The sequence below is a fragment of the Syngnathus scovelli genome, chromosome 3 (assembly GCF_024217435.2).
Source record: "Syngnathus scovelli strain Florida chromosome 3, RoL_Ssco_1.2, whole genome shotgun sequence".
NCBI classification, from domain to species: Eukaryota; Metazoa; Chordata; class Actinopteri; order Syngnathiformes; family Syngnathidae; genus Syngnathus; species Syngnathus scovelli.
The window spans coordinates 7,455,038-7,473,088 of record NC_090849.1 but is presented as its reverse complement, the minus strand read 5'-3'; positions in this window follow the sequence as shown (position 1 = coordinate 7,473,088).

Sequence of the window (18,051 nt, the reverse complement as noted above, 5' to 3'; positions counted from 1 at the left end):
TACAGCGATGATTGAATGAAGTCTGACTCTCCCTCCCGCATGAGCATAATTATTAAGAAAAACAGAGTGGGGGTAAGAGTGGACTGGATAGGGTTGAAGCCCTTGACCTCTCGTCAAAGCATATCAGGGGGTGTTTTACGACGTTGTGTAGGATGGGACAAGCTAGGTTATTTATTACCGGTTACATTCCACTATAAGCATAAAACTAATCTAACCATGTTATTTATTGCAGGTTGCATTCCAACATAATCATATGATAAGGATAATCTGGAAAACCCTGACAGCTTTAATGTCATCACCTGTACTTACCTTGTACAATGCAACCAGACTGGCAGTGGTGTCTGTCAATACCAGCAGTTATAGGGAGGATTAGATAGCTGTTGCATATTGTTCCAGGACGCTCAAAGGTGCTGAAAAACGATCCACGCAAATAGAAAAAGAATGCCTTGCCAGTGTTTGGGCATGCGAAAACTTTGAAAAATTCTAGCTTGGATTGGAACATTTCAAGCTTCTCACAGACCACAAGCCCTCAGTACCACTGATGAACAACAAGGACTTGGATAATGTTCCCATAAGATGCCAGAGACTTCTCATGATTTTCATGCGATTTAACACGGAGGCTGTATATTCTCCCGGAAAGACACTAGCTGTGGCAGATGCTCTTTCCAGAGGTCCTACTCAAGGGGTGTGGGATGACATGTACAGTAATAATGTCGCTGCACACATCAACTCCATCTTGAGGCATTTCCCAGCTACCCCGCAAAGAATCGAAAAGATAAAGGAACACACTGCAGAGGACCCCAAGCTTCAGTTAGTGAGGGAGTTTATTCAGTCAGGATAGCCTGAGTATGAAAAACAGATACTGTTAGGGTTTTCAGGTTAATTTGATCCTATGATTATGTTGGAATGTAGACTGTGATAATTGAATCAACCACGTCTGGCCCTCACAATGTGATAATTGAATCAACCACGTCTGGCCCTCACAATGCAGAGTCTGTTTCCCACTATAGTGTAAAACACCCCCTGCTCTGATCTTATCAGAGGCCGGGGGTTCACCAAACCTGTCCACTCCCACCCCCACTCTGTTCCTCCTAATAAATATGCCCTTGCAGGGAGGAGACTTTTAGACTTCATTCCTTCAACGAGTGAACTCTCCACCTGCAGGTGTCTAAAAGAACTTGCCTTGTCTTCCGTGTGGTTCTTGCAAAATAAGTTGGAGTGAGCAAATCTCTAACATTTTGGTGCCGAAACCCGGGATCCTCATACCCATCATCTGGCTGACGGAGGACGACGCGCTGTACACCGTCGACGGGCCAGCGTCCACTAGCCGGACCTGGTAAAGAAAGACCTGGGAAGGAAATTCTTCGCTGGGCCAGCATCTTAGGTCTGCCTTCGTCTGACAGAGGTGGATTGACGGGACCCGGCAGTGCAACGAACCAGGGGACAAGTAAGTTCTTGAAATTGTGTTGTGTTGTTAAACGCGTAACACATAGAGGTGCACGGGAGATAGCTTGGGTTCAAGTCCCAGTGGAAGAAACAGGCTAAGAAAGGCAGAGCTTCTTTTTCGTTCATCGAAGAAGTGTGTAGACTCTTCTTTGTCTGTTTTTCCGAGCTGAGGGATCTGGCTTGGGTTAAAGTCCCAGTGGAAGGAACGTGCTAAGAAACACGGAGCTTCTTTTTTGTTAATCAAAGAAGGGCGTAGATTTTTCTTTGTATGTTTTTCCAAGCCAAAGAATAGCTTGGGTTCAAGTCCCAGTGGAAGAAACGGGCTAAGAAAAACAGAGCTTCTTTTTCTTAATTGAAGAAGGGCGTAGATTTTTTCTTTTGTCCGTTTTTCCAAAGCTGTTTGGGAGGGTTTTACACCCATCCCTGGATAGGCCTAAAAAAGCGCTGGAGTTTGTGTGATTGAGTGTGTGACTGGTAGGATAAGTTGACTAAGAAGCAGTTCTAGCATTGATCCACGGCAATAATACAGGCTAGTGATTTGTTGAAAGGTCAATTTAAACCTGCATTGAGGATCCTCAAAGAAAAAAAAATTGAAAAAAAATTGTAAAACCTTAAGCTACTAAAATTAAGATGGGAAATAAAAACGGTAAATCTCTGCCTCTTGACGGAGATGAGAAGTACATGGCGAGTAGATTTCTTAATTGTATGCAATACATGCCAAAGTGGAAGAAAAAGTATGGTGTAGAAGGGAAGTTGAAAGTTGAAGTGTGGAAGATAGTGGTTGAAGTTTTGGAGGACAGTGTGGCTAGGAAGATAGGACTGAAAAAGAAAAGAAAAGAGAGTGAATTGGATTGTGCTAAAATGTGGTTGAAAGCTTCACAAGAAAGAAGAGAACAAATCCAAAAGACAAAAGATAGAAAGTTGAAAAGTGATGAGGCCGCCATTCAATTGAGATTTGAAATGCAATGGGCCAGACATGCTGAAAAGGTGATCAAAAAAGGCAAAAGTTCTGATGTATTTCATCTAGATAATGATGATGATGAACTAGATGAAGATACAACAGTCTTCTTCCAAGGGTCCCAGCTAGGCAGAGGGAGAGGTAGAGGCCAACAAGGTCGCAGGCCGCCATATAATTCAAAACCCCCGCGAGATTCTGACAACTGTTGGAACTGTGGGAAACGAGGACACTTAGCAAGAGTGTGTCGTTTTGCAAAACAATATCAATCAAAGGGTGGAGGAAGGAAAAGAGGAAAAGCCTCATTTTTAGCATGACAAGCTTCCTCCTCTTTGACCGCTTATGCTCATACAGAGAAAGAAAGAATAGATGCCCATATGACAGCAAAACATGTCATTGTCAGATTATTAGAATTTTTTTTTTAGATTATTAGAAATCCTGTTCACACAAGAAGTATGACAATGCTGTTTGTAGGCCCAATTACAAATGAATAGGGATCAAATTGTGTTACAATGAAGTTAAAATATGCAAATCAAGTGGTAAAGAAATGCAACTTGCTTCTAGAAGATAAATAAATAAAATTAGAATGTGCTGTCCTCGTGTGCATGGGAGGGACCAGCTCATGATCGACCACAGGAAATGGCCAGCCTGTGACGAATCATTGTTGCTGGGAACTACCTTTTGCATGCGAGAGCTGTGCATGTGTGTGCGTATATGTTAAAATGATGAACATTGGCTAAAGTTTTAGTATAAAAAAAATTTGCTAGACTGTGGTCTATCCAATTTGCACCGCAGAACAGAAATGATTTTGAAAGATAAAAATGAGAGGAAAAAGAGAGAAATCTGTTTGCGAGCAGAAACTAATCCACACTAGTGCATGTTAGTGTCAAGCCCTCATGAGAAATTCGGAGTTAACAAAACAACAGAACATGCTTTCAGGAATTGGAAGAAGCTAAGTTGTGAATTTAAGATTTTGCAATGCTAAGATTATGCAAAATTCTAAATGCAAGCTAAATCTGAGAGATTGAGTTCTTCAAATTTAAAAACAAAGAAAAAAATTCAGATTAATTTGCCAGTTTGTTTTAGTTAAGTTTTTTTGAATTGGTGGATTGTTCTACCAGGAAACCTGAGTTGGAAATGATATATGAATGTTGTGTGGTGAGCTTGGATGAATTGGGACCAATGTGATAGAAAGACTCCTTTTTGGAGACTGCGTGTGAGATGCAAATGAACATTGATGAATGATAGCCTGAATGAAAAGAAATTACAGGTTGAATGGTTGAAGTTGTTGGCGACTACTATGGAAAATTAGTAGAGCGACTTTGATGAAAGAACGATTTTGAGCAGGTTGAATGTTAGAAAGAAACACGTAGCTTTTGGATTGATAATTAACTAAAAAAAAAAAAAAAAAAAAAAACCAAAAAAAACTGGAGAACCAGTAACGCATGTAGAAGATGTGTGAACTGAGAAATTGAGAAGCGTTTCGGAAAGAAAGTCAAATTAAATGATGATGGAATCGTATGTAGTAAAGAACGCATTCTCCCAAAAGGTTTGTCAAGGTGTGAGGCATGGGCGTTGCCAAGCCTCAAAAGGGGGGGAGTGAGTAGGACAGATAGTGGAAGATAGTAATAATACAACACTTTATGACAATGAATTTTCGAATACATTTGGTGTTATATTGTGGTAAATTTTTTGTTCTGGTGTAGATAGTTTAGCAACACGAGAGATTTAGAGGTTCAAAAGAAAGACAGTTAAAAGAAAACATTTTTGATTTGGACAATTGCAGGCTAACAGGAACATGAGAAAGATAAGAACTACGAGGGGAGATCCAATTTCATTGGGGAGATTGAGAATTCACAGCACCATACTCCAAGTCACATTTTTGAGCAAGCATGACAATAACATGTGATAGGTCAAGACATACAGATCAGGGCTTGATGTGGAAAGCAGACCTCGATGAGTTGGTTTTCAATAATGATACTGAAGACAACATACTGTCCGATTAAATTGGAACTATAGATAAAATGTAGCTCAAAAATAGGATGAGTTGCAGGATTTACGATATAAAAACGAGACCGCTGTTATTAGAAGAATTTGAAGTTTGGTAAACAAACATTACCAGCAAATTGATGGAAGCAGCTACATTTGGAGATAGTCTTACAAGTGTTCAAACCAGCCTGTCATTCTCAGTGTCAGGGCCCCTGAAACCCAATCCGAGTCTTCGCCTGCAGCCGTGAACAACCACAAAATGGTGCCTGGCTCTGAAGCACCTTTGACCTTTGGCGAAGGACAAGAAAAGACTGCTGTTGTGCTTGGAGGAGGACAAGTACACTCCAGAGGAAATACAACATCCTCGGGGACGAGAAAAGACAGTGGAAAGCGGAGGAACTCACAATGATGAAAATTGACTCATTTGAACAATGGACTCATTCAAGAGTGATGGATGGGGTCGCTCTGAAGCAACAACAAAAGAACACCAACTTGATAGGGTGAAGTGCGGCAAAAAGATATGGACTTGGAGTGTCTGACAACCAAATCGCACTCCTTGCTACGGCGTTCCCAAATTTGGTGGAGCTTGGTTCAAAGTGGAAGGGAGGTTCATTGTGCACTGAGTTTGACAGAACTGAGGAGATTTGATAAATAAATAAATAAAAATTTGAAAAATACGTAGGGCTACAGATTATAATCAGAGATTGAACGGATTTGGATAAAACAAATAGGCTAAAACGGTAGGAAACAAGAGCAAGATCTTATATTTTGGCTCATCAAGCTTAAGACGTAGAGGTCGAGTTATATAAATTTTAGAACAGGACATTTGGCAGTCAGGAGGAAGCTAGGTTGCTCGATGTACCTACTCAATACAATAGTAAGTTTTTTTTATACCACAGTGGAGGTTGGATGGTCAGAAAGTTAGGTACGTTCAATTTTTGACATTCACACAGTCATGCATAGGAGTCACAAGGCGACAGTTAACAAGACAATGACTGCAATAGGGGCCACCTACGACTGCACCGACATGAAAAAGTAGAAGTGAGAGAGCAGAGTATGGGATTATATGCTAAAACGTCTGCTATACATTTACCAATAGGAGATTCTATCAAGAGAAGCTACATGAGAGATGGATTAGAATCTCTTTGTCTGCGTGGGTGCGTGTGTGTGTGTGTGTGTGTGTGTGTGTGTGTGTGTGTGTGTGTGTGTGTGTGTGTGTGTGTGTGTGTGTGTGTGTGTGTGTGTGTGTGTGTGTGTGTTCACACCCTGTGTGGGTGCGAGCGTGTGAGGACAAAGAAGGCATGGATAAGACAATCTCTTTTAAACCAGGAGGCAATAAATGGGAACGCCCCTGTCATAAATAGTTTTTGGTTAAAGGGAATCATTAGGAAGTGTTCAAACTCTTCCCGCAAACATTCCTATTTGCCAGTTAAATGGGCACTACAATTGACTACGAGAGTTGCAAACAACAGATGAAGAGCAGTCCTTGGCAGATTATATGAACAGGACGCTCAAACTGTGTCAAAGACAAATTTACTGCCGCTTGATCTTTCCTCCTCACAGGTCGACAACCCCATAAATCCAGTAGACTGGGTCTACATCGAGGTCATCAAAGGAAAGAACTGGGCCAGCCACGACGGGAGGGACCATTCCAAGTCTTGCTGACTACACATGTTGCACCCAAGGTTGCAGGACCCACAAATGCATTAACGACGACTGCTCTCCAGGAGGAAACTGGATGGGAGCTTTGGACATCACCGCTGTGTGCCAGGATGAGAGAGCCGTTTTCAAGGTGTAAGGGCTCTACTACCAACATGGCTGCACCATCGGACGGGACCTACTTCAGCCAGAAGTTCAGAGGCACTGCCCCACCTGCATCCTATGAGTGCACGTGCCTGTTCAGTACGGATCATGGTTTTGTGGTCACAGGAGTTGTCCGATGCTGCCTGCCAACTGGACACGAGTGTGTGCGCCAGTGTGTGTGACAGACCTCACCTACAGACTAGAACATCATCAGCTGACGAAAACACGAGCACATATACAACTTCTTAGACGTGACAGTTGTGATAATGATAATGAGACGTGGATTGCGTAGATGCTGTTCTGTTGAGCATGTATTACGGAAACTTGATGATTTGACCATCGAAAATGCTTCGCAAGTGATGGATACAATGATGTACTGTTTCTATGTTTTTCTTTTTATTTTTTGTTATTCATAGCATTCTGGCCGCCTGTGGCAACGGGGCCGTGTAAGAATTTTCCTGCTAATAACATCTGGCCAGCAGGTTTTTCGCTTACACAATAAGTTTGATCTGGGGTGTTGAGGTAATGCCTCAGCTTCACTGGAAAGTGTTGCTATCATTGTTTGTTGTTTTTATTTTTACCATTCTACTTTCTTCATTATACATATATATGTTTTTTTCTTGCTTATCGTTGTTGTTTGGGGTGGCATAATCATATGATAAAACAGGAGGGAGATGTTAGGGTTTTCAGGTTAATTTGATCCTATGATTATGTTGGAATGTAGACTGTGATAATTGAATCAACCACGTCTGGCCCTCACAATGTGATAATTGAATCAACCACGTCTGGCCCTCACAATGCAGAGTCTGTTTCCCACTATAGTGTAAAACACCCCCTGCTCTGATCTTATCAGAGGCCGGGGGTTCACCAAACCTGTCCACTCCCACCCCCACTCTGTTCCTCCTAATAAATATGCCCTTGCAGGGAGGAGACTTTTAGACTTCATTCCTTCAACGAGTGAACTCTCCACCTGCAGGTGTCTAAAAGAACTTGCCTTGTCTTCCGTGTGGTTCTTGCAAAATAAGTTGGAGTGAGCAAATCTCTAACAGATACCTATGTCAATTAAATACTTTTACCAAGTGAAAGGAGAGCTGCCATTGGTAAAGGGGTTGATTACCAGAGGTAATCATATTGCTATTCCTAGTTGAACGAAAAAAGAGATCATAGACAAGATTCATGATGGGCACCAAGGGTTGGTCAAATATAGAGAGGAAGAGGGCAGCCCGAGATTGTCTGAGTTAATCACTTTCTGCATCGCTGTTCTGTTCACGACAGTGTGCCCATCGTACCACACCATGATGTGGTACGCTAGGATGCTCTTGATGGTTGTTCGGTAAAAGGTTGCGAGCAGCTGCTTCTCAAGATGTTTTTTACTGACCATTCTCAGGAACTGGAGTTGCTGTTGTGGTTTCTTGACGACCGTCGTCGTGTTGACAGTCCAGGAGATTTGCACGCCCAGGAGGTTGAATGAGTGGACCCTTTTAACACAGGTGCCGTTGATAATGAGTGGGGCCATGTCTGTGCTGTGTTGGGGAAGCCCAGGATGAGTTATTTTGTGTTTGTGGTGTTCAGAGTAAGTCAAAGTCAAAGTCAAAGTCAGCTTTATTGTCAATTTCTCCACATGCCAAAGACACACAAAGAAACCGAAATTTCGTTCCCCCCTATCCCACGGTGACAAGACATGGCTCACAACAGACAACAAGTAAACAAGTATAACAAAAGCGTGCTGAATAAATAATGAATAAATAACACAACAACAACAATAATAAACAACAATAAATAAATAGGAGGAGCAGAAAAAAAAAGGAGCAAGTGCGCGTACAGCAGACATTCCCGAAAGTAGCGCACGCTACGCAGAAGGGGGTAGCGAGTTCAGGGCCCTAACAGCCTGGAGAAAGAAGCTGTTTGCGAGTCTGGTGGTGCGGGAGCGCAGGCTCCTGTACCTCTTCCCAGAGGGCAGAAGGTCAAACAAAGAGTGAGCCGGGTGACTCACATCTCTGGCAATCGAGGTTGCCTTGCGGGCGACATGGGAGGTGTAAATGTCCTTCAGGGAGGGTAGCGAAGCACCAATAATCTTACCAGCCGTATTCACAATGCGCTGCAGGGCCTTCAAGTTCTGTTCAGTGCAGTTACCACCCCAGACAGCGATGCAACTGGTGAGGACGCTCTCAATGGTGCCACGGTAAAATGTAGACAGGACTGCCTGAGGAGCACATGCACGCCTGAGCTTCCGCAGGAAGTACAAGCGGCGCTGAGCTTTCTTTGCCAGTGACGAGGTGTTTTCGGACCAGGAGAGGTCCTCACTGATGTGCACCCCCAGGAACTTGGTGCAGCTCACCCTCTCCACCACAGCACCGTCGATGATCAGCGGCAGGTGTGTTGTGTGACCCTTCCGGAAGCGGTATGAAGGAGATCAGTAACCTGTACATCATTACTTAGAACCTCATGTTGTGATACTTTTATATCATGGAAGGTAAATAACCTGGTGAACTTATCAACCTATCATGAACAGTACTGACAAATGCCTTTCCTTTCCAACTGGTCTGTTTAACAAACAAGCACTAATAGCTGAAAATGAAGAACTTGATTTGAAAACATTTGATTACACTGATCATAAGGGATTTGATATAAAGAACAATATTGATCCTGTGAATAACTTCTTTATCAACTACAATCAAACGAACTGTAAATACTATACTGTAGAGCAATTTAGCGAGAATGTAGCAACAAATAGGGCAATGTCAATTATACATTTTAATAGTAGGAGCTTGAAAGCAAACATCTCTAAGATCAAACAATGTTTAAAAGATATGAATAATCCGTTTACTGTTATTGCAATATCTGAAACCTGGTTAAAGGAAGATCAGGCTGAAAAGATTGACATAGAGGGGTATGAGAGTTATACATTAAATAGGATGGGAAAAAGATGCGGAGGGGTTGCTCTATTCATAGACAAAAACTGTAAGTGTAAGATAGTAAGAAATATGTCTCAAGCAATAGATAATCTCATGGAATGTATTACTGTTGAAATAGAAATGGAATCATCAAAAAACATTTTGGTAAGCTGTGTATACAGATGTCCAGGTTCAAGTATTGAGGCATTTAGTGAACTATTATCAAGAATGTATGAAAGAAAAATCAATACGAAAATGGTCTATGTCTGTGGTGATTATAATATAGATCTACTGAACCCACTTCAGCTGACTCCAATAACAGAATTCATTAACTTAATGTACAGTATGAGTCTTTACCCTGCAATAACTCGTCCGACTAGAATCACATCTCACAGTGCCACTATAATTGATAATATATTTACAAATGTGATTGAAAAGAAAGTAAAAACTGGACTGATAATAAATGATTCAAGTGACCATCTGCCAGTGTTTGCGGTGATCCAGAACTGTACAAGGGAAAAAAAGGATGCTATAGCTTTTAAAATGTGTAGAATGAACTCTGGTAATTCAATTAACTCATTCAAAAATGATCTTCTAAAACAAGACTGGAAAAAGGTATATGTGGGTGATGTAAATGAAGCCTACAACACATTCATGGCCATTATATCTGAACTTTATGATAAAAACTGTCCTCTTGTAAGGAAAGCGGTCAAACACAACTCAGTGGAAAAACCATGGCTGACAAAGGGAATCTTAAACGCCTGCAAGAAAAAAAACCTGTTATACAAAGATTTCCTAAAGATAAGAACAAAAGAAGCTGAATTGAAATATAAGACCTATAAAAACAAATTGATCAAAATAATGAGAAACAGTAAAAGGAACTACTATAGCAAGAAACTGGAGGAAAACAAGAGTAACACAATAACAACATGGAAAGTGTTAAATGAAATTATTAAAAACAGAACTGGAAAGCCAGGATATCCTTCTTACTTTGTAAACAGTAACAATATAACTATAAATGAACTTGCAATGATTGCAGAGGAGTTTAATGATTACTATGTTGGTATTGGGCCTACTTTGGCGGAAGAAGTACCAAAAAAAGGGAGTACAAGTGACCTAATTAAGGATGTACCCATAGCCAAAAGTATGGTTCTAAGGGGAACGGATGAGACGGAAATAATAGAAATCGTTAGAGGATTTAAAGGTAAAAAGTCAACTGATTGTAATGGAATAGATATGTTGCTTGTTAAAAATATTATTGAAAGTGTGGTGAAACCCCTAACACATATTTGCAACCAATCACTGACAAATGGTGTTTTTCCGAGTTAAATGAAAACAGCTAAAATTATTCCGATATATAAAGCTGGGGACAAACACATATTCTCAAATTACAGGCCAATATCTTTACTCCCACAATTCTCCAAAATACTAGAAAAAATATTTTATAAAAGGCTTGATGATTTCATCACAAAACAAAATATTCTGTGTGACCAACAGTATGGATTTCGGAAAAATAGAACCACCACAATGGCTTTGTTAGATTTCGTAGCTGAAATAACAACAGCTATTGAAAATAAACGATATGCTGTAGGTGTCTTCTTAGATCTTAAGAAAGCTTTTGATACTGTAAATCATAAAATACTGTTAACAAAACTTGAGAGATATGGCATACAAGGTATGCCACTCACTTGGTTAAACAGTTATTTATCAAACAGGAATCAATATGTGCAATTAATGGACTTCAAATCAAAGTTAAAGCAGGTAAAGTGTGGGGTTCCTCAGGGCTCAATATTAGGCCCCTTGTTATTTATTTTGTATGTTAATGATATGTGCAAGGTCTCCAGATTACTCAAGGCCGTAGTTTTTGCAGATGACACGAATCTGCTCTGTAGTGGGGACGACCTGGACCAACTACTGGATATTGTGGGTATTGAAATGGAAAAATTACAGAGTTGGTTTGACACAAATAAACTTACATTGAATTTAAGTAAAACAAGGTATATTATATTTGGAAACCGTCCGACAAACACAGACAAAATTCTTACAATAAATAATATAGAAATAGAAAGAGTGAATGAAGTAAAATTTCTTGGAGTGCTAATAGATAAAAAATTAAGTTGGAAACCACATATAACGTATATCAAATCAAAGATCTCAAAATCACTGGCAGTATTGTATAAAGTAAAAGATCTTATAAACCAAACATCATTATATTCCTTGTACTGCTCCTTCATACTCCCATACATTATGTACTGTGTGGAGGTGTGGGGCAACACATACAAAACAAACACAGATCCAATCTACATTCTACAAAAAAAAGCTATACGACTTGTAAATAATGTTGATTACAGAGAACCATCTAACCCTCTTTTTGTAAAACTGAATGCACTGAAATACAATGATCTAGTCGATTTTAAAACCATCCAACTCATGTACAAAATAAAAAATAATCAATTACCAAACAGTATCCAGAGGTTGTTTGAGTGGAGGGAAAGTACCTATGATTTAAGAGGAACACTTATGTTTAAAAGAGATTTGGTGAGAACAACTTTAAAGTTGCATTGTATAACAGTTAAAGGTGTGGAATTATGGAACGCCAGCAGTGACGAACTAAAGAATTGTAGTTCATTACCTCAGTTTAAAAAAATGTATAAAGGCAAAATACTGATGGGATACCGTAGCATGCTGTGAGGTGTTTAAACTGCTTTTGTATTTATTTAAAGGAGGTGTATGTATGTATAGGTGTGTGTATGTATAATATCTATATGTATGTATGTATGTGTATATGTATACATATATATGTATATCTTTAACAAATCTGAAAATGGACAAATCTTGACGGAATCAAGCAAACGTGGTTACAAGGGGTAGAGCTAGATAAGCCTAGGCTTCCTTCTACTCCCTTTTGAACAAATAAGATTTTTTTATGATAAAGTGAAAATTTATAACGCAATGTTTTTTTTTTTTCTTTTCTTTCTTCTCTATTGTACTATGGAGTTATTATTTTCAGTATTGTTACTTTCTTTCTTGTATTTCTTTAAATGTTCGAAATAAATAAACAAACAAACAAAAAAAAAAAACTCCTACCATGGTGGCAATCCCCGAACCCGCTGGTGGACACCGGCGGTAAGGGATGCCGTCAAGCTGAAGAGGGAGTCCTATTGGGCCGTTTTGGCTTGCGGGATTCCAGAGCCAGCCGACAGGTACCGGATGGCCAAGCGGAACGCGGCTTCGGCGGTTGCTGAGGCAAAAATCCGGGCATGGGAGGAGTTTGGCGAGGCCATGGAGAACGACTTCCGGACGGCTTCGAGGAAATTCTGGTCCACCATCTGGCGTCTCAGGAAGGGGAAGTCATCACTGTTTACAGTGGAGATGGCGTGCTGCTGACCTCGACTCGGGACGTCGTGCGTCGGTGGGGAGAATATTTCGAAGATCTCAATTCCACCGACATGCCCTCCATTGTGGAAGAAGGGCCCGGAGACTCTGAGGCGGACTCTCCAATCTCTGTGGCCGAAGTCACTGAGGTAGTTAAAAAACTCCTCTGAGGCAAGGCCCCAGGGGTGGATGAGACCCACCTGGAGTTTTTAAAGGCTCTGGATGTTATGGGGCTACATGGCTGACACACCTCTACAACATTGCGTGGACATCGAGGACGGTGCCTCTGGAGTGGTGGTTCCCCTCTTTAAGAAGAGGGACCGGAGGGTGTGTTCCAATTACAGGGTAATCACACTCCTCAGCCTCCCTGGTAAGGTCTATTCAGGGGTGCTGGAGAGGAGGGTCCGTCGGGACGTCGAACCTCAGATTCAGGAGGAGCAGCGTAGCTTTTGTCCTGGCCATGGAACAGTGGACCAGCTCTACACCCTCGGCAGGATCCTCAAGGGGGCATGGAAATTCGCTCAACCAGTCCACTTGTATTTTGTGGACTTGGAGAAGGTATTCGACCGTGTCCCCTCGGGAAGTTCTGTGGACGGTGCTTCGGGAGTACGGGGTGCCGAGCCAACTGATAAGGGCGGTTCGGTCCCTGTATCACCGATGCCAGAGTTTGGTCCACATTTCCGGCAGTAAGTCGGATTCGTTGCCAGTGATGGTTGGACTCCGCCAAGGCTGCCCTTTGTCACCGATTCTGTTCATAATTTTTATGGACAGAATTTCCAGGCGCAGCCGAGGCGTTGAAGGTGTCTGGTTTGGGGACCTCAGCATTGCGTCTCTGCTTTTTGCAGACAACATGGTGCTGTTGGCTTCTTCAAGCTGGGATCTCCCGTTCTCACTGGAGTGGGATGAGGGCCAGCACCTCCGAATCTGAGTCCATGGTCCTCTGTCGGAAAAGGGTAGAATGCCCTCCCTGGATCAAGGATGAGATCCTGCTCCAAGTGCAGTTCAAGTATCTTGGGGTCTTGTTCACGAGTGAGGGCAGGATGTGATCGACAGGGGGATCGGTGCAGCGTCGGCAGTAATGCGGACTCTGTACCGGTCTGTCGTGGTGAAGTGAGAACTGAGCCAAAAGGCAAAGCTCTCAATTTACTGGTTGATCTACGCTCCTACCCTAATGAGGATGACAATTTCATTTTTTGTCTTTTTTATTTTTTACTGGAACCGAGGCGGTCCATCGTGGCTGTTTTTTTTTTTTTTCAAATTTTTCGGTTACGGGCTATGGGTCGTGACCGAAAGAACGAGATCCCGGATACAAGCGGCCGAAATGAGTTTCCTCCGCAGGGTGTCCGGGCTCTCCCTTAGAGATATGGTGAGAAGAGACTCGGAGTAGAGCCGCTGCTCCTCCACGTTGAGAGGAGTCAGATGAGGTGGGGAGGTGTTCCGGGCATGTCCCACCGGTAGGAGACCCCGTGGACGACCCAGGACGCGCTGAAGAGACTATGTCTCTCAGCTGGCCTGGGAACGCCTTGGGATCCCCCGGGATGAGCTGGATGACGTGGCTGGGGAGAAGGTCTGGGTGTCCCTCCTAAAGCTGCTGCCCCGCGACCCGACCCTGGATCAGTGGAAGAAGATGGATGGATGGATGGGTCATTAGCCAAATAGTATTTTTTATTTATTCATTTTACTTTATTCATTTGTATTTGTGACATAGGATTTGTGTAAATTACATTGGTGTTTACACACTGTATTTCATTTATTTATTTTGTTTTCTCTCTGTTTTTCTGTTGTTGTTTGTTGTTCATCCATCCATCCATCCATCTTCTTCCGCTTATCCGGGGTCGGGTCGCGGGGGCAGCAGCTTTAGGAGGGACTCCCAGACTTCCCTCTCCCCAGCCACTTCATCCAGCTCATCCCGGGGGATCCCAAGGCGTTCCCAGGCCAGCTGAGAGACATGGTCTCTCCAGCGCGTCCTGGGTCGTCCCCGGGGTCTCCTACCGGTAGGACATGCCTGGAAAACCTCCCCAGGGAGGCGTCTAGGAGGCATCCTGATAAGATGCCCGAGCCACCTCATCTGGCTCCTCTCAACGTGGAGGAGTAGCGACTCTACTCCGAGTCTCTCTCGGATGACCGAGCTTCTCACCCTATCTCTAAGGGAGAGCCCGGACATCCTGCGGAGAAAACTTATTTCAGCTGATTGTATCTGGGATCTCGTTCTTTCGGTCACGACCCATAGCTCGTGACCATGGGTGAGGGTAGGAGCATAAATTGACCAGTAAATTGAGAGCTTTGCCTTTTGGCTCAGCTCTCTCTTCACCACAACGGACCGGTACAGGGTCCACATTACTGCCGACACTGCACCGATCCGCCTGTCGATCTCGCGCTCCATTCTCCCCTCACTCGTGAACAAGACTCCAAGATACTTGAACTCCTCCACTTGGGGCAGGATCTCATCCCCGATCCGGAGAGGGCATTCCACCCTTTTCCGATCGAGGACCATGGACTCGGATTTGGAGGTGCAGACCCTCATCCCGACCGCTTCACACTCGGCTGCGAACCGTTCCAGCGAGAGCTGGAGATCACGGCCTGAAGAAGCCAACAGCACCACGTCATCTGCAAAAAGCAAAGACGCGATGCTGAGGTCCCCAAACCGGACCCCCTCAATGCCTTGGCTGCGCCTAGAAATTCTGTCCATAAAAATTATGAACAGAATCGGTGACAAAGGGCAGCCTTGGCGGAGTCCAACCCTCACTGGGAACGAATCCGACTTACTGCCGGAAATGCGGACCAGACTCTGGCATCGGTGATACAGGGACCGAACCGCCCTTATCAGTTGGCTAGGCACCCTGTACTCCCGAAGCACCCTCCACAGAACCTCCCGAGGGACACAGTCGAACGCCTTCTCCAAGTCCACAAAACACATGTGGACTGGTTGGGCGAACTCCAATGCACCCTCGAGGATCCTGCCGAGAGCTGGTCCACTGTTCCACGGCCAGGACGAAAGCCACACTGCTCCTCCTGAATCCGAGGTTCAACCTCCCGACGCACCCTCCTCTCCAGTACCCCTGAATAGACCTTACCGGGAAGGCTGAGGAGTGTGATTCCCCTGTAATTGGAACACACAATCCGGTCCCCATTCTTAAAGAGGGGGACCGCCACCCCAGTCTGCCAATTCAGAGGCACTGTCCCCGATGTCCACGCAATGTTGTAGATGCGTGTCAGCCATGAAAGCCCCACAACATCCAGACCCTTTAACAACTCCGGGCGGATCTCATCCACCCCTGGGGCCTTGCCACCGAGGAATTTTTTTAACTACTTCAGTGACTTCGACCCCAGAGATTTGAGAATCCACCTCACGGTCTCCAGTCCCTGCTTCCTCAATAGAAGGCGTGTAGGTGGAATTGAGGAGGTCTTCGAAGTATTCTCCCCACCGACTCACGACGTCCCGAGTCGAGGTCAGCAGCACGCCATCCCCACTGTAAACAGTGTTGACGGTGCACTGCTTCCCCTTCCTGAGACGCCGGATGGTGGACCAGAATTTCCTCGAAGCCGTCCGGAAGTCATTCTCCATGGCCTCAACAAACTCCTCCCACGCCCGGGTTTTGCCTCAGCAACCGCCGAAGCTGCTTTCCGCTTGGCCATCCGATACCTGTCAGCTGCCTCCGGAGTCCCGCAGGCCAAAACGGCCCGATAGGACTCCTTCTTCAGCTTGACGGCATCCCTTACCGCCGGTGTCCACCAGCGGGTTCGGGGATTGCCACCACGACAGGCACCAACGACCTTAGGGCCATAGCTCAAGTCGGCCGCCTTAACAATGGAGGCGCGGAACATGGTCCACTCGGACTCAATGTCCCCCGTCGAGTTGAAGCTCTTCCTGACAGGAGATTCTGCCAGACGTTCCCAGCAGACCCTCACAGAGCGTTTGGGTCTGCCAGGTCGGACCGGCATCTTCCCCCACCATCGGAGCCAACCCACCACCAGGTGGTGATCAGTTGACAGCTCCGCCCCTCTCTTCACCCGAGTGTCCAAAACATGCGGCCTAGGGTGTCCTGGTGCCAAGTGCACACATGGACACCCTTACGTATGTTTGAACATGGGTTCAGATCGGGGGGGGGGGGGGGGGGCGTTCCTCCCAATCACGCCCTTCCAGGTCTCACTGTCATTGCCCACATGAGCATTGAAGTCACCCAGTAGAACGATGGAGTCCCCAGAAGGAGCGCTCTTAAGCACCTCCTCCAGGGACCTCAAGAAGGGTGGGCACTCTGAGCTGCCGTTTGGTGCATAGACACAAACAACAGTCAGGACCCGTCCCCCCACCTGAAGGCGGAGGGAGGCTACCCTCTCGTTCACCGGGGTGAACCCCAATGTGCAGGCCCCCAGCTGGGGGCCAATAAGTATACCCACACCTGCTCGACGCCTCTCACCGTGGGAAACTCCAGAGTGGAAGAGAGTCCAGCCCCTCTCGAGAGGGTTTGTACCGGAACCCAAACTGTGCGTGGAGGCTAGTCCGACTATATCTAGTCGGAATTTTTCTGCCTCGCACACCAGCTTGGGCTCCTTTCCATCCAGAGAGGTGACATTCCATGTCCCAAGAGCCAGCTTCTGCAGCCGGGGATCAGACCGCCAAGGTCCCTGCCTTTGGTCGCTGCCCCGCTCACACTGCACCCGACCCCTTTGGCCCCTCCCACAGGTGGTGAGCCCATGGGAAGGGGGACCCACCTTTCCTTTTCGGGCTGTGCTCGGCCGGGCCCCATGGGTGAAGGCCCGGCCACCAGACGCTCGCCTTCGAGCCCCGCCTCCAGGCCTGGCTCCAGAGGGGGGCCCCGGTGACCCGCCTCCGGGCGAGGGAAAACGAAGTCCATTTATTTTTCTCATCATAAGGGGCTTCTGTGAGTCGTGCTTTGTCTGGCCCCTCACCTAGGACCGGTTTGCCATGGGTGACCCTACCAGGAGCATTAAGCCCCCGACAACATGGCTCCTAGGATCATAGGGGCACACAAACCCCTCCACCACGATAAGGTGACGACTCACGGAGGGGTTGTTTGTTGTTGTTGTGTTCAATATACACTTTTGTGTATTGATGGGATTTGGTGGTGGTGTTGGTCGTAGGGGGGTTAAGTGTGTGTGTGTGTGTGTGTGGGGGGGGGGGGGGGCGGCCGCGATGGATGGTTTGCCCAGGGAGCATAAGTTGCCAGGACTGCCTCTGCACAGCTGTGGACCATTCCTTTACTGTGGATGATACAGTCTATCTTCGTAAAACGGGTGGAGGAGGTTGTGGATTCCTGGACAGGTGGTAAGACAAACTGACCCAGTGTCTCATGAAGTCACAATTTGTGCGCTGGTCTCTGTTCGATATACGGCACAATAAAGTTGGTCTGAAATACAAGTCCTAAACCTACTCATTTATAAAGACACTACAAACTCGTTCATAACTTGCACGAACGTGAACTGAACGTAGCGCATTTTTGCTTCATGAATGTTTTTGTGAGCGCGCTCATTCTGGGGCCAAAGAACTTTTTTTGAACACTTTTGTTTGAGAATGCCAGGTTTTCTCTTGGCTTTCAAGAGAAAACCCCACTAAACACACGTAAACAA